The 5784-nt window shown below is 36.0% G+C and overlaps 1 long non-coding RNA gene across 1 annotated transcript; it reads right to left on the bottom strand.

Moving 5' to 3' along the window:
* Nucleotides 1-995: 995 nt before the first annotated feature.
* LOC146763614 (uncharacterized) lies at nucleotides 996-5444 on the bottom strand. The gene is made up of 4 exons (XR_014951662.1): nucleotides 5138-5444; nucleotides 4882-5052; nucleotides 3049-3160; nucleotides 996-2794 (listed from the first exon to the last, which is right to left on the bottom strand). It is a non-coding gene; the product is annotated as an uncharacterized LOC146763614 (long non-coding RNA).
* Between the last annotated feature and the right edge of the window lie 340 nt (nucleotides 5445-5784).

Here is a 5784-nt window from a genome sequence, read left to right as displayed (position 1 = left end):
CAGTTTGCTCAGCAGCTCAGGCAGAGGCACACACACACCCTGGCATCCTCTCTGACTGGTGTCTTCTTCTTCTCTCCCCCTGCTAAGGGCTGCTGCTATCTTTTATATGGTACATTACGTGTTAAATGTTTACAGTTTTCCCCCAGTACCTATTACCTATAGTAAATGGTGCCTTTCTACTCTAAACCAATCTGTGAGTGCCAACATCACCAAGAACATGGAGGTAAGGAAGAAGAAAGAGGGAGGACAGGACAGGCCCAAATCCCTCCATCTTAAAACTTCTGACCCCCATGTACAAAACTAAAACCCCCCTGTACAGAACTTAAAACCCCCCTGTACAGCACTCAAAAATTCTTCCCTTTACTTTGTGACTACTTCTACTATAATATCTAAATTTTGTTACTTCTTGTTATTCCTGCAAGGTTGGTAAATCATTCCATGGTTCAAATTCAAAATTACATCTGTTTCCAGCTGCCTGCCAGGGTCTCAAATGCTTCTGACCAGGGCTTGGAACCTCCAAAAATGTCTGAGGGACATTTTGAGTTCTGACAAACAAGTGACTAAGATTGTGCTGAAATGGCTCCAGCCACCAATGTTTGGGCATGTTTCTACTACCCTGGAGCTCCTTGAACTCGTCACCAGCCCTGAAGGTTTCTGGGGTCTGGTTTAAGTCAGCTGAGTGAGCTGGTGAGGGGACGACAGTGGCAGTGCAGGTGTCCTGCAGTTCCAGGCAGATGTACAGGAAATTTTATGCCACTCTGAGCTTGAATATTTGTTCCCCAGAGAGGGAAGGCTGCTACATTAAATGCACAATTTACATTCCTAATTTTCCTTTAAATGCTACTTTGTTTCAGTTTAAATAACTACTAATCAGTTCATTAGAGCACTCTATCAACTAACATACATATGCTTTGAATTTTTACTTTGAATTAGATAAAGCAGCAGGTCTTTTATTCTTTATATCCTCCATAAAGACAATTCTGATACAAGAAACAGTGGTTGCCAATGAGTTTTAATTTTTGTGAATACTTGCCTTTAGTACACATTTATGATCTCATATCATATTATATCTGTACAGATATCTTGCTGGCAATTAACAGGTTTAATTAACAGAATTTTAGAGTAAATCTTGGAATTTCATTAATTTTACCTTTGAATGAAGTTAGAAGGAGGAGGGGAGACTGTGGTATTGGCTGGATTTTTAAAGGGAAACATAAGAAATAAACAATGAAACAAAGGAAGTATTTTAAGAGCAACTTCAACTCCTTACATTTTTTGAAGTGCTGGTAAATTATTTCAACAGTGAGTACTTTTTGGTAACACCTCTTTTCTTCATCTTGCCTTCATAATTATATTCTTTGCTCTAGGTTTTGCAAGGGGTTTCTGGTCATAGAGGAAAGTTGAACTAAGGTAAAATCAAACAACACAAATCTTCCAAATTTTTTTTGCCCATGCATTCTGATAGAAACACAAGCACCTAACGAACCAAGATTACAGATCTACATGCACTTCAAATGTTGCCTCAGGGTAGTAATGCACTCCAGTAGTAATAGCTAGCTTACACTGATCAGCAAAAATGGACATTGGAACTGAAATAAGAAAGCAAGTGGCCTCTTGGGGATACAGTCTCAGGATGACTTGCCATTCCTTTTATCAGTCCTACAAGTCTGAAATCTGAAATTTCTGAAAGTCACATTCAGAATATTGTTTGTTTCACCTTCCTATGGAACTTATTAGAGTATGCAAAATATGAATTGAAAGGCTTGTAACCAACCAAACCCTTTGTTCAAGTTCTTTTTCCCCTTTAACAGCTGAAACTATTTTCTGAAACAGAAACTTCCAAACTTTGTAAGTTTGAAGAAAAATACTATATCAGTAATAAGACTTGTCTATAATCACTGTTTGCATTTCAAAGGAGCTCCTTGCTATTTTGGGGAATTTTTCTCTCCTTCTCCACTGCTGTTTCTTTCACATACAAAACTGTGCAGAGAGGGAAGGAGAGAGACAGAGACAATGGTATCTTTTAGATAGAATAATTACCTTTAGTCAGTCTTTTGCCTGCTAGAGTAAATGGACAGGTACAACATCCCTCAAAGAAACCAAGTTTCATTCTGCTGTGCTTTCTGTAATTGCATTGAAAATAACCTGTGGCCAGATCATAAAGACTCACATGCCTACAGTGGGAATTTAAATACCTGCAAATCACTGATCCTCTTGGCTAACTATAGAGGCCTTGTAAATGCCACAAGCAGCTGCATTTTTTAACTTATCTTTTTCAAACGCCTACAGTATCACCTCTTCACATGCTCAGAAGTGCCTCTGTCTGGGCAAGATAGTTCCCTCCTGTTGAGGCACTTTACTGGGCTGATTTGTCTGCTTTACATTTCAAGGAAGCAGAATTGGCACACCTTCAAGGGTGGATTACTTTGAATGGATGCAGATAGTGGCAATCATTAATGTTAAAAAACGGGAACACACTCCCGGTACTAAAAGTGATTTCAACACTTACTGTAATAAAAAAATAAAGGCCTAAAGCAAGGGCAAGCAGGAGCGTTCCCGTCGAGGATGCTGCAGCACTGGCGCTGGGTCTTCTCAGCAGTGATGTAGCGAGGTCCCCCCCGTCCCAGATGGAGTGGCACAGGTTCAGTGGGTCAGAAGCCCCCTTTTTATCCTGTTTTTTGTCCCTTTGGATTGGTTTCATTTTGGATCCTTCATGTGCATGAAGGTTTCAGGCGCTCGATTGGCCCATCATAGTCCTGTCCAGGCTGGCTCCTTTTGCTTGGAGGATGGTGCACTTCACACAGGTGTAACATGGTACATTGAGTACTGTATTTCTTACAACTACCCCCTTTAAACCCCTTTTACCATAACCAAACTAAGAGTGCATGCTTAACAACTATCAACTACTTTACAAGTTTCTAAACTATTTTTAACAGTGTGCTTACATATTATTTTAACATAAACATAACTCATATTTCAATAAATGTTAATTTTAATTAACAAATCTCTGCCACTATTGTGCTTGTAATTTGTTAAAATCTAACTTACCTTATGTCATCTCTTAAATAACAAAAGCTTCAAAATTTCTACATATCTCAAGATTTCCACTTTGTTTCCACAGGAGACAATTTACTGGAGAAAAGTAAGAATGCAATCTAAACTAGAAAACCAAAGAAAAGTAAAAATGCAATCTAAACTAGAAAACTTGAAGTACTTTGTCTAATTATATACAGATGTATTAAACATAACCTTAATCTAGCAAATTATGTGGTTCTCAGGTACAGTATGGCCTGGCTATTTCATATTTATGGGTGTTTTATTCCCATAAGTTCATAATAATTCATGTTGTGGAAGTCTAAACTGTGAAATAAAATTCCTAGACATATAATATATTTAGGAAAATTTAGCTTTGGAAAGCTAATTCTAATATCAGGTTTTTTGACATTTTCACAAAATACATTTCATGTTATTTAAAATATATTTCCAAAACTATCTTTTTTCTTCTTTCATGGAAGACATTTGCATGAGACCTCTCGCATCATTACAGCTTACAAAGTCCTTAAATCTAGTGTGTCTTTACTTTTCTTCTAAAGTTTCTCAGATTTTATCTTAACTTTCTCATCAAGGCATTTAAATTCAAATATAATACTCTTTTAGAATATGAGTAATAAAAGCAGAAAGAACTGAATCAGTAAGGTTGGTTTTTACTTTGTTGCTTGCTCATTTACAAATGACTTTGATTTCTATATATGTGCCATAATTAATAAATATATTGTTCATACCAGAGAAATTGAAAGAAAAAACTGTAAATAAATTATTTCTGCTGTATTTAGATAGCTGGTTTTGATGGTGCAGTCTCAGCTTCTGACAAGAAAAGCACAGAGATTTTAAGAAGAAAATCTACAAAATAAATAGTTGAAGCCAAATGTAAAATCTAAAAAGAATATAAGTTTTTACTACAAGCCATAAATATAAAGAAATAAGAAACTACCTTTTAAATATTCAGTAATTGTCCAAGGTCTTTAAAAAAACACAAAAAAAAGCAACAAAACAAAACATTATAAGCTGAGAAGCTAGAGTGAATTAAACTCATGGCTTTTCTACTGAATTTTGTTTTCCTTCCAGAAAAAACCCCAAAAACAAAAAGAAAATCCTGATTTAGTATAAGTAAATAGACATAGGCATTCTATACTAAATAAAAGATGAATTCATGATATCAGATTAACCATTTTCTAGATGCAAGGGTATTTTTTCGCATATCATATTTTAAAACACAATTAAGATGAAGCAATAAAAAATGTATGGGAACAGATAAATGGAATTTCCCTTAAAAAAATAACACAAATATTGAGCAACAAGTACAAAAAAATCATACTATTTTGCATCTGAACTGTTTAAAAAAAAAGCACTAAATGATATATCATGATACTAGTTCAATCACAGAATAAATAAATATTCACATAAAGTAATTATGACTGTGATCAGCAAGGCTATTATCCAGTTTTAACTAATTTCTTGACCGTTGATTCTGCCTTGATGCTGAACATCCTTCCTGAGAAATATGTTAGTCATTTTACACAAATGTATCACTTGTCTGAGATGGGCAGGAAATCTTTCTGACTATTTTGCAAAGCATTCTATAGTATTTATTGATTACCTGACATTCAAATATCTCTTATTTAGTTGTTTCTTCCTTGGCAATCTCACGGATTTAAATTTGTTTGTATGTTAGCTGGTATTAAGAAAGACAAGTATTGCTATACCTGGTAATACACTGGATGTATACAAGACACAGTGACTTACAAATGATTCAGTGAAATGATGGCAAAGGTAATCACGAATGAAAAAAAAAAAAAAGAAAAATTGTGAAGGAAAGATTACCTTGATCAATGGTCCAGGTAAGGGAGGCAAAAGCCCTCAAACATCACATACACTTCCATCACAGCTGGTCGTGGTTTGAGACAAAATTTGGGAGGAAATTTCCCAAAAGAACATCCCTTCTAAAAGGCAGATTCCAGCAGTCCTTCCCCATCTGGTTTGGGAGAAAATCTCCTAGGAGAAAAGTAGAAAAAACTGTTTATTTCACAAGCAAAGTACTCACCAACATGGAAAAATTACCAATATTAAACACTAAAACCTCTCACTGCACTGAAGAGATGGCAAACTCAGAAAGTCCTTCTGTGGGTGTGTCTCGGCCTTGCTCAGTGTTTCTCCAGGGCTCAGGTCACAGTGCAGCTTGGGGAGTCCCCGGGTGATTGTTTTGGTGTTCCTGACTGGAGGAAAACTGAACAGTTCAAGAAGAAGAAGCCACAATCTTGGGAAATTTTTTTTTTTTGCCTTAGCTAATGAGGAAAATCAGAGAAAAAAAAGCAAAGGAAAAACACTTCATCTCTTTCTCTCTCTGTAGAGCTGAGAATTCAGAGAGCACTGCACTCTATTTCTCTGTGTTTTGAATACAAACAGTGAGAAATTTCACTGCTTTCCCTCCTCCCTCTCTCTCTCTTTTTGGGCCAATCTTAAAGCTACAGCACCCATTTCTAGACAAAAAAAAAACAGATGATGGGGATACCAGACCATACAGTCACCCAGGAAACAGCTCTACCAGAGACAGAAGACTAACATTAAAATAATTTCATCATGTCTTGGAGAACAAATGGAAAGACAAGTTTTTTTATCTTAAACTGAGCACAATACTTATGCATAAAATAAGAAGTTGAAAATTTGGTCTGGGTAACTTAAAGCTATTGTCAGAAAAAGAAAAAGTAGGACTGGGAAGTAACGGCT

Source organism: Lonchura striata, chromosome Z (genome assembly GCF_050655825.1).
Source record: "Lonchura striata isolate lonStrDom1 chromosome Z, ASM5065582v1, whole genome shotgun sequence".
Classification (NCBI taxonomy): Eukaryota; Metazoa; Chordata; class Aves; order Passeriformes; family Estrildidae; genus Lonchura; species Lonchura striata.
The sequence above is the reverse complement of the archived record's forward strand: the minus strand, read 5'-3'. Positions and strand labels throughout refer to the sequence as shown.